Raw genomic sequence first — 10,981 nt, forward strand, 5'->3', positions numbered from 1 at the left:
TTTCTGCCTAACATAATTTTAGACCTGGCAATGGTTCTTAGAACCAGAAATGAAACCTCACTGGCCCTTTTAAATGACCAGTGTGTGGCCAGTGATTAATAATAGATTTTATAGTTTTCTGCCTGGCGTAATTTTAGCCTGGCGATGGTTATTAGAACCAAAAAAACCTCCTCAATGGCCCTATTTAATCCTAGGCATGGCTGTTGATGGATTATAGATTTTATAGTTTTCTGTCTGGCGTAATTTTAGCCTGGCGATGGTTCTTAGAACCAGAACAAAACCTCATTGGCCCCTTTAAATGACCAGTGTGTGGCCAGTGATTAATAATAGATTTTATAGTTTTCTGCCTGGCGTAATTTTAGCCTGGCGATGGTTCTTAGAACCAGAACAAAACCTCATTGGCCCTTATAAATGACCAGTATGTGGCCAGTGATTAATAATAAATTTTATAGTTTTATGCCTGGCATAATTTTAGCCATGGCGATGGTTCTCAGAACCAGAAAGAGAACCTCAATGGCCCTATTTAATGCTAAGTGTGGCCGTTGATCTATAAAAGATGTTAGAGTTTTTGAATCTCTGAGATTGAGGGGAGGAACAATTGCACAACTGCTGCCAATGTTCCTTGAAAGAGACAACTTGTTGGGCATGGCAGAAGAAGAAAAAGTAAAAGAATAAAGAAGAGAGCATGAAAATGTCTCCAGCGCAATCCCTGTGATGTGGCGTCCTACACTGTGAGGTAAGTTTAGCCGAGTCTTGTATTCTTCAAAGTTTTAGGATATGGAGGGAGGTGGTCCATTATGTTTAGATAAGTATACCACCTATGTCTGGGATAGTAGTAAGCATTGTGTATTGTGCATTCTTAGGAGTAAAACTCCAGTGGCAGCTGAAGTAACGTTGATTTTTTTAGTTCGAAGGCATGAATCCAAGCTGACCTGTAGACGAAGAAGAAGACACCAACAGTAAGACAGATGGTTTAATTCTTATAAATGAAAGTAAGCATGATGATGCTTTTTAATGTGAGGAATACCAATAAAGGAGAATATTTATGGCTCAAAGTTGAAATGAGGCATCCTTGGTGCTCTGTGAACTTGGTGGCTTTCTCGTAGATTTTTCATTACCCAACTAGGGAACATCATCAGTGCTAGTAGAAGGGAGTGTGGCTTGCTGTCAGGTTATGTTTGAGTGGCTTCTTTCAGTATTGTTGAAAATAGTCTTAGTGGTTCTTAGTTGCGCTATTTGTTGTTAGGTTCTTTGACCGTTCCTTGATTGCGGTATTGTTTTCATGCCCTGGAGATGGTTTTTAGAACCCGAAATAAAACCTCAACAGCCATTTTTAATATTAGCTGTGGCCGTTGATCTAGAAAAGAGATTAGGGTTTTCTAGCTTTGCAGACTGAGTGGAGGAACGATCGCACACCTGCTGCCAAAAGATCCTCGAAAGAGACAAGACCTGCTGGGCACGACTGAGGAAGAAACAGAAGCAGAAGAAGAAAGAAGAGAGCATGAAAATGTCTCCAGCTGAAGCCCTTCGGCTGTGATGTGGCCTCCTATGTTGTGAGGTAAGTTTAGCTGGGACCTGTATTCTTCAAAGTTTTATGATATGGAGGGAGGTGGATGGTCCTTCCTAGGTAAGTAACACCTGCAACTTAGGTAATAGTAAGCACTACGTACTGTGCATTCTTAGGAGTAAAACTCCAATGGCAGCTGAAGTAATGTTAGGTCTTTTTTTATCTCAAAGGCATGTACTCTACACCACCTTAGAAGACAGAAGACTCAGCTGTCAGCCTGCGGCGTTGATGGAAGAAGGAGGAATGGCACGCAAGAATGAATATGATCTCCATCAAGAATGCTACTTCACCAGTCAATCACAACTCACCTTTAAATGATAGATTTTAGAGCATTCTTGCCTGCTGTAAATTTAGCCATGGCAATGGTTGTTAGAACCAAAAAAACCTCCTCAATGGCCCTATTTAATCCTAGGCATGGCTGTTGATGGATAACAGATTTTATAGTTTTCTGCCTGGCGTAATTTTAGCCCTGGCAATGGTTCTTAGAACCAGAAATGAAACCTCAGAGGCCCCTTTAAATGACCAGTGTGTGGCCAGTGATTAATAATAGATTTTATAGTTTTCTGCATGGTGTAAATTTAGCCATGGCGATGGTTCTTAGAACTAGAAAGGAAATCCCTCAATGGCCCTTTTTAATGCTAGGTGTGGCCATTGATCTATAAAAGATGTTAGAGTTTTTGAATCTCTGAGATTGAGGCGAGGAACAATTGCACGCCTGCTGCCAATGTTCCTTGAAAGGGAGGTGGGCAGAGGAAGAAGGAAAAGAACGAAGAAGAAAGAAGAGAGCATGAAAATGTCTCCAGCTCAAGCCCTTCGGCTGTGATGTGGCCTCCTATGTTGTGAGGTAAGTTTAGCTGGGACTTGTATTCTTCAAAGTTTTATGATATGGAGGGAGGTGGATGGTCCTTCCTAGGTAAGTAATACCTGCAACTGAGGTAATAGTAAGCACTACGTACTGTGCATTCTTAGGAGTAAAACTCCAATGGCAGCTGAAGTAATGTTAGGTCTTTTTTATCTCAAAGGCATGTACTCTACACCACCTTAGAAGACAGAAGACTCAGCTGTCAGCCTGCGGCATTGATGGAAGAAGGAGGAATGGAACGCAAGAATGAATATGATCTCCATCAAGAATGCCCCTTCACCACGTCAATCACAACTCACCTTTAGATGACAGATTAGATACCATTCTTGCCTGCTGTAAATTTAGCCATGGCGATGGTTATTAGAACCAAAAAAACCTCCTCAATGGCCCTATTTAATTCTGGGCATGGCTGTGGATTATAGATTTTATAGTTTTCTGCCTGGTGTAATTTAGCCATGGCGATGGTTCTTAGAACCAGAAAAAAAACCTCATTGGCCCCTTTAAATGTCCAGTGTGTGGCCGGTGATTAATAATAGATTTTATAGTTTTCTGCCTGGTGTAATTTTAGTCCTGGCGATGGTTCTTACAACCAGAAAAAAAACCTCAGCAGCCCCTTTAAATGACCAATATGGGGCTTGGGATTAATAATAGATTTTATAGTTTTCTGCCTGGCATAATTCTAGCCATGGCGATGGTTCTTAGAACTAGAAATAAAACCTCATTGGCCCCTTTAAATGACCAATATGGGGCTGGGGATTAATAATAGATTTTATAGTTTTCTGCCTGGTGTAATTTTAGCCATGGCGATGGTTCTTAGAACCAGAAAGGAAATCCCTCAATGGCCCTTTTTAATGCTAGGTGTGGCCATTGATCTATGAAAGATTTTTGAATCTCTGAGATTGAGGGGAGGAACAATTGCACGCCTGCTGCCAATGTTCCTCGAAAGGGACGTGGGCAGAGGAAGAAGGAAAAGAAGGAAGAAAGAAGAGCATGAAAATGTCTCCATCTCAAGCCCTTCGGCTGTGATGTGGCATCCTACGTTGTGAGGTAAGTTTAGCTGGGACTTGTATTCTTCAAAGTTTTATGATATGGAGGGAGATGGATGATCTTTCACTACTGAATGGTCCTTCCTAGGTAAGTAACACCTGCAACTGAGGTAATAGTAAACACTACGTACTGTGCATTCTTAGAAGTAAAACTCCAATAGCAGCTGAAGTAATGTTAGGTATTTTTTTTATCTTAAAGGCATGTATTCTACACCACCTTAGAAGACAGAAGACTCAGCTTTCAGCCTGCGGCATTGATGGAAGAAGGAGGAATGGAACGCAAGAATGAATATGATCTCCATCAAGAATGCCCCTTCACCAAGTCAATCACAACTCACCTTTAGATGATAGATTTTTTAGAGCATTCTTGCCTGCTGTAAATTTAGCCATGGCAATGGTTATTAGAACCAAAAAAACCCTCCTCAATGGCCCTATTTAATCCTAGGCATGGATGGTGATGAATTATAGATTTTATAGTTTTCTGCCTGGCATAATTTTAGCCCTGGCAATGGTTCTTAGAACCAGAAATGAAACCTCACTGCCCCTTTTAAATGAGCAGTGTGTGGCTAGTGATTAATAATAGATTCTATAGTTTTCTGCCTGGCATAAATTTAGCCATGGCGATGGTTCTTAGAACTAGAAAGGAAATCCCTCAATGGCCCTTTTTAATGCTAGGTGTGGCCATTGATGTATGAAAGATTTTTGAATCTCTGAGATTGAGGGGAGGAACATTTGCACGCCTGTTGCCAATGTTCCTCGAAAGAGACAAGACTTGCTGGGCATGGCAGAGGAAGAAGGAAAAGCGAAAGAAGAAGAAAAGAAGAGAGCAAGAAAATGTCTCCAGCCTAACCGTTTTAGCCTTCGGCTGTGATGTGACCTACACTATGAGGTAAGTTTAGCTGAGCCTTGTATTCTTCAAAGTTTTGGGATATGGAGGGAGGTGTATGGTCTCCCACTAATTAATGGTCCCTTATGCCTAGGTAAGTAAGGGTAATACCTGCATCTGAGGTAATAGTAACTGTGGTGTATTATGCATTCTTAATAGCAAAACTCCAGTGGCAGCTGATATAACTTTGATTTTTTTTAATCTCAAAAGCGTGTACGCTACATCACCTTAGAAGACAGAACACTCAGCTGTCAGCCTGCGGCGTTGATGGAAGAAGAAGGAATGGAACACAAGAATGAATATGATCTCCATCAAGAATGAATATGATCTCCATCAAGAATGTTCCTTCACCAAGTCAATCACAACTCACTTTTAAATGATAGATTTTATACTATTCCGTAGTTCTTACCACTTGGGAGGGGCCACAGAAGCATTCCACATGCCAACCCATCGTGTAAATAATAGTGATGACTTATTTGTAGAGGTCTTTCAGTCCCTGAGCTTCCTCTATGTGACACTCACACTGAATAGGTGTGTCTCTCTGCAGGTCTCCTTAAGACAATGGAGGGAGGGGCATCTCAAGGGCATCTTCACAAAGACAGCTTGACTCATAACTCAAACAAAAGAGGAGTAGCAAGGCCGGAGCAGTTTATACCCTTACAGCGGGTTGGGGGGGGGGGCATACAGACAAACGTCAAGGGCAGTGTGGCTGCTGGGAATGCTTGCGCCTTGGGAGGGAAGAGCGGGCAACTGGCAAGGGCTGGGGGGCTGATGCGACTGCTTGCGCCTTGGGAGGGAAGGGCGGGCAACTGGCAAGGGCTGGGGGGCTGATGCGACTGCTTGCGCCTTGGGAGGGAAGGGAGGGCAAAGGGCAAGGGCTGGGGGGCTGATGCGACTGCTTGCGCCTTGGGAGGGAAGGGCGGGCAACTGGCAAGGGCTGGGGGGCTGATGCGACTGCTTGCGCCTTGGGAGGGAAGGGCGGGCAACTGGCAAGGGCTGGGGGGCTGATGCGACTGCTTGCGCCTTGGGAGGGAGAGGGCACGGGCAACTGGCAAGGGACGGGGGGTGATGCGGATTCTTGCGCCTTGGGAGGGGAGGAGGCAACTGGCAAGGGCTGGGGGGGGCGGATGCGACTGCTTGCGCCTTGGGAGGGGAGGGCAGGTAAATGGCAAGGGCTGGGGGGCTGATGCGACTGCTTGCACCTTGGGAGGGGAGGGAGGGCAACTGGCAAGGGCTGGGGGGTTGATGCGACTTCTTGCGCCTTGGGAGGGGAGGGCGGGTAAATGGCAAGGGCTGGGGGGGCTGATGCGACTGCTTGCGCCTTGGGAGGGAGGGGCAGGCAACTGGCAAGGGCTCGGGGGCTGATGCGACTGCTTGCGCCTTGGGAGGGGAGGGCGGGCAACTGGCAAGGGCTGGGGGGTTGATGCGACTTCTTGCGCCTTGGGAGGGGAGGGAGGGCAACTGGCAAGGGCTGGGGGGCTGATGCGACTGCTTGCGCCTTGGGAGGGGAGGGCAGGTAAATGGCAAGGGCTGGGGGGCTGATGCGACTGCTTGCACCTTGGGAGGGGAGGGAGGGCAACTGGCAAGGGCTGGGGGGCTGATGCGACTGCTTGCGCCTTGGGAGGGGAAGGCGGGCAAATGGCAAGGGCTGGGGGGCTGATGCGACTGCCCCTTGGGAGGGAAGGGAGGGCAACTGGCAAGGGCTGGGGGGCTGATGCGACTTTTTGCGCCTTGGGAGGGGAGGGCGGGCAAATGGCAAGGGCTGGGGGGCTGATGCGACTGCTGCGTCCTTGTAGGGGAGGGCTGGCAACTGTCAAGGGCTGTGGGGCCTGCTCACTGCTTGCGCGCCTTGGGAGGGGAGGGCGTGCAAAGGGGCAAGAGCTGTGGGGGGCTGATGCGACTGCTTGCGCCTTGGGAGGGGAAGGCGGGCAAATGGCAAGGGCTGGGGGGCTGATGCGACTGCCCCTTGGGAGGGAAGGGAGGGCAACTGGCAAGGGCTGGGGGGCTGATGCGACTTTTTGCGCCTTGGGAGGGGAGGGCGGGCAAATGGCAAGGGCTGGGGGGCTGATGCGACTGCTTGCGCCTTGGGAGGGGAGGGCGGGCAAAGGGCAAGAGCTGGGGGGCTGATGCGACTGCTTGCGCCTTGGGAGGGGAGGGCGGGCAAATGGCAAGAGCTGGGGGGCTGATGCGACTTCTTGCGCCTTGGGAGGGGAGGGCAGGCAACTGGCAAGGGCTAGGGGCTGATGCGACTGCTTGCGCCTTGGGAGGGGAGGACGGGCAACTGGCAAGAGCTGGGGGGCTGATGCGACTGCTTGCGCCTTGTGAGGGAAGGGCGGGCAAATGGCAAGGGTTGGGGGGCTGATGCGACTCCTTGCGCCTTGGGAGGGGAGGGGTGGGCAAATGGCAAGGGCTGGGGGGCTGATGCGACTACTTGCGCCTTGGGAGGGGAGGGCGGGCAAATGGCAAAGGTTGGGGGGCTGATGTGACTCCTTGCGCCTTGGGAGGGGAGGGGTGGGCAAATGGCAAGGGCTGGGGGGCTGATGCGACTCCTTGCGCCTTGGGAGGGAAGGGCGGGCAAATGGCAAGGGCTGGGGGGCTGATGCGACTCCTTGCGCCTTGGGAGGGAAGGGTGGGCAAATGGCAAGGGCTGGGGGGCTGATGCGACTCCTTGCGCCTTGGGAGGGAAGGGTGGGCAAATGGCAAGGGCTGGGGGGCTGATGCGACTCCTTTCGCCTTGGGAGGGAAGGGCGGGCAAATGGCATGGCTGGGGGGCTGATGCGACTCCTTGCGCCTTGGGGGGAAGGGGGGCAAATGGCAATGCGACTCCTTGCGCCTGGGAGGGAAGGGCGGGCAAATGGCAAGGGCTGGGGGGCTGATGCGACTCCTTGCGCCTTGGGAGGGAAGGGTGGGCAAATGGCAAGGGCCTTGGGGGGCTGAGGGCTGGGGGGCTGATGCGACTCCTTGCGCCTTGGGAGGGAAGGGTGGGCAAATGGCAAGGGCTGGGGGGCTGATGCGACTGCTTATGCCTTGGGAGGGAAGGGTGGGCAAATGGCAAGGGCTGGGGGGCTGATGCGACTGCTTGCGCCTTGGGAGGGAAGGGCAGGCAAATGGCAAGGGCTGGGGGGCTGATGCGACTCCTTGCGCCTTGGGAGGGAAGGGTGGGCAAATGGCAAGGGCTGGGGGGGCTGATGCGACTGCTTGCGCCTTGGGAGGGAAACGGGGGCAAATGGCAAGGGATGTGGGGGCTGATGGAACTGCAACCCGTCTGGGAGGGAAGCGTGGGGAAAAGCCACAGTGGCCTTGCTTGTTCGCCTGTGTGCCTCCCCCAGCCCGCCTCCCCCTTGCACCGGCCTTGCTCTTCCTCCCCTTGTTCGTTTGAAATGCGAGCCAAGCTGTCTTCATGAAGCCCCCTTGATGCACCCGCCCTTTCCTGGTACCCCCAACACACTCTCGCCTGGCTGCCCCCCCCCCCAGTGGCCCCAGCGGCTGTGATTCCTGCCATCACTTCCCCTCTCTCCATCCTGGTGACAAAGCTGCAATGCCCCAAAACCTATTGAGCAGCCACAGCCCAGAGGCCCTGCAATCACCCATCGCCAAGGGTCCATGCCTAAACACCCATTCCCCTCATGATGAGGGTCTTTCAGTCCCTCAGTTACCACTCTGTGACACTCACACTGAATGAGAAGCAGCCAGTCGGCTCCCAGGCTCATTCAGTCTCTGAGCAGACACTCTGAGCCTCACACTGAAGGGAGACCCTTTCGGTCGCTGAGTGAGCAGCCAGGGAGAATCACACGGGAAGAGTCAATAGCCCTCAACTACAAGCTTCCTCCAGTGCCTGAGGATCCCCAGCTGAGTCTCAAACTGGAAGGGAATCCTTTTGGATCGCTTCCCTCCCACCTTCATACCCTGAGAAATAATGTCAGTAGCAGCCAGATCTCTTAGAACCAAAAGTAAACCTGGTGTCGAACTTTGTTATGAAGTATTGCCATCTCAATAAATTAATAACTAGATTTTTTGCTAGGGTGAGACATTAGATCTTCAAACTAGAAAATAAATCTGTGTGACCCCTTTTAATTCTAGATGTGGCCATTGAAACCCTGAGTAGATTTCCTGCCTGGTTTAATTTAGGCATGATGTTGCTTCTTAGAAGCAGAAAACATCTCAATGGCCTATTTAAATGACTAGTGTGGCTGGTGATTAATAATAGATTTTATAATTTCTTGCCTAGCGTAAATTTAGCCATGGCGATGGTTCTTAGAACCAGAAAGAAAACCTTAGCAGCCCTTTTAAATGACCAGTGTGTGGCCAGTGATTGATAAAAGATTTCTATTTTTCCATCTGGGAATAATGTTATCCTTGGCTGTTGTTTAAAATGTGTAAGTTATGTTTTGACTAATAAATAGTCATGACACACAGCATGTGGCTGTCACCTCAATAATTTTGATTTCTTCTGTCACACACATTTATCTTCTTGTTTCTGAAATATCTCTAAATGGGATTCAGATTTGGTAACATTCTGTTTGATGTGTATTTTTTGTAATAAAGCTGTGTTTTACTCCTGATTTACTGTTAAGTAGTTGTGATGCTTATGGTAAACAAGATATTTTATCTTTTGCCTGTTTTTATGTATCCTTTATATATCCATTCTTATCACCATCTCTTCACCAAGAAATACTGTTGTGATATTCATGTATTTGAATACTGAAATTGCATTTTCTTTCTTCTGAGAGAAATCTTTTGATGACAACTGTTGTTTCTTTTACACCTCAGCTTTTTATCAAAAATGCCATTTTAAATTGGTGAACTATTTAACCCATTATGGTATTTTATCATTGCTTTTGTAATTTTTACAATGATAAAAATATGACTTTTTATCCTTAAAATATTGGATATTTTTATGTATTTTATCTTTAGGACTGTATTATGTTTTGAATTGTACAAACTGTTGCAGCTGGGTTACACTTGGAAGATGTGATGCTTATGTTAAACAATAAAATATTTGAATTATTCTTTCTACCCACCCACCCACCCACCTACCTACCTACCTACCTACCTATCTATCTATCTATCTAAGCTCAGTTTTATGGGTGTTTGCTTATTATGTATATTCCTTTATCAAAGGTGTACTTTGAGTGGCCCTAGGAAAAAAGCACTGAGTTGTAGGAATCACAGTAAGTCACTGGAATTCTTGATCAGGGGTTGATGAAAGGTGTCCATAAGAGGGCAGACTTTCCTGCTTTTACCAACTGGGCTTGGGGTGAAGAGAATCAAAAGTCCTGCCACAAGACCTCCCACTTGCTATCAGTACAGCCTCCACAAAACAACGCAACTCCATATTTTGAGCTGGAGCACAGCCTTGAACCAGAGGAGGCGGCCAAAGAGACATTTCCCCTGAATCCCGAATTAACCACAAAACAACAGCTAAAAGGAGAATAGTTTCTCTTTTCTGTATGTTTTTCCTTAACAGGGAGAGAAAATACAGTGAACAATTGCTTTGGGATAATTGTTATTACTGTTGTTATTATTAAATAGAGTTGGAAGGGACTTTGGAGGTCTTCTAGTCCAACCCCTTCCCTGCTAAGGGCAGGAAACCGTATACCATTTCAGATAAATTCAGACCCAGAGTTTGTGAGAATATTTTGATGTTGTGGTCTCTGCAATCACTAGCAAAATATTCTTCTACCCATCCAAATAAAATGGCTTAACAAGAAGGCATTCGTCTCTTAACGGTGACTTCTTGAACACTGCTGGAATATTTTTCTGAATAAAGAAAAACAAAGCCTACAGGTTTGTTGCTCTACCGGGAGTCTCAGCTTCCAACAGCACCTCATTAAGCACCCGAGGAGGTCTTGGACACTTACACTCGTCCGCCCTTGAAAGCCGGGTGAGGAGGCCCGCCAATAGAAAGTCGCGATCCATCTCGCGAGAGCGGAAGCGACCAATGAGGAGGCGCGATGGATAGGGGTGGGCAAGGCTGAAGCCGGGCGGCTGCTGATGGAGGAAAGGGCAAGGTTTCGCTGGCGGCTGGGCGCGCAGGAGCGAAAGCTCCATGTCTTCCCCACCCCAATCGATAGAAAACGCAGCCTCTGCGCCAGCGTCTCTGCTCTGCTCTGCTCGGGCTCTCAGGCCAGCGCTGCCTCGCTCTATGACGGATGACTTGCTTGTTTTTATGTACACTGTGAGCTTCTGCACCGGAGACAGATTCTTGTGTGTCCAATCACACTTGATCAATAAAGAGTTCTATTTTATTCTATTCTATATGGCCCTCTTCCTTGGTGCCTCTTGGGGGGTCTTTTCCAGGTGGAAAAGACCCCCAAGAGGCACCAAGGAAGACCTTCCGCCTTGCCCAGCATTATGGGCTTTTCAAGGGAGATGGGTCCTTCAGCCGCCTCCTCCTTCCGTTTGCCCAGCTTTATGGGCTTTTCAAGGGAGATGGGTCCTTCAGCCTCCTCTTCTCCTTCCGCCTTGCCCAGCATTATGGGTCTTTTAAGGGAGATAGGTTTTTCCATTGCCAATGAGGCCCTCCACCTTGGGCACTCCGTGAATGACGTCACGCGGCCGGGACGTCCAGAGATGATGTCAACGAGCGGGGAACATAACTTCCTGGTGACGTCACCCCT

The 10,981-nt window shown here is 48.5% G+C and overlaps 1 long non-coding RNA gene across 2 annotated transcripts; it reads left to right on the forward strand.

Moving 5' to 3' along the window:
* Window positions 1–148: 148 nt before the first annotated feature.
* LOC120299856 lies at window positions 149–5,003 on the forward strand. Of its 2 annotated transcripts, XR_005554491.1 has the most exons (5): window positions 149–736; window positions 908–1,558; window positions 2,590–3,476; window positions 3,675–4,364; window positions 4,572–5,003. It is a non-coding gene; the product is annotated as an uncharacterized LOC120299856 (long non-coding RNA). The 2 variants fall into 2 exon arrangements; XR_005554492.1 differs by lacking the exons at window positions 149–736; window positions 908–1,558 and adding an exon at window positions 2,122–2,411.
* Window positions 5,004–10,981: the final 5,978 nt, after the last annotated feature.

Source organism: Crotalus tigris, unplaced genomic scaffold (assembly GCF_016545835.1).
Source record: "Crotalus tigris isolate CLP2741 ecotype Arizona unplaced genomic scaffold, ASM1654583v1 scf7180000024316.1084291, whole genome shotgun sequence".
Taxonomy (NCBI): domain Eukaryota; kingdom Metazoa; phylum Chordata; class Lepidosauria; order Squamata; family Viperidae; genus Crotalus; species Crotalus tigris.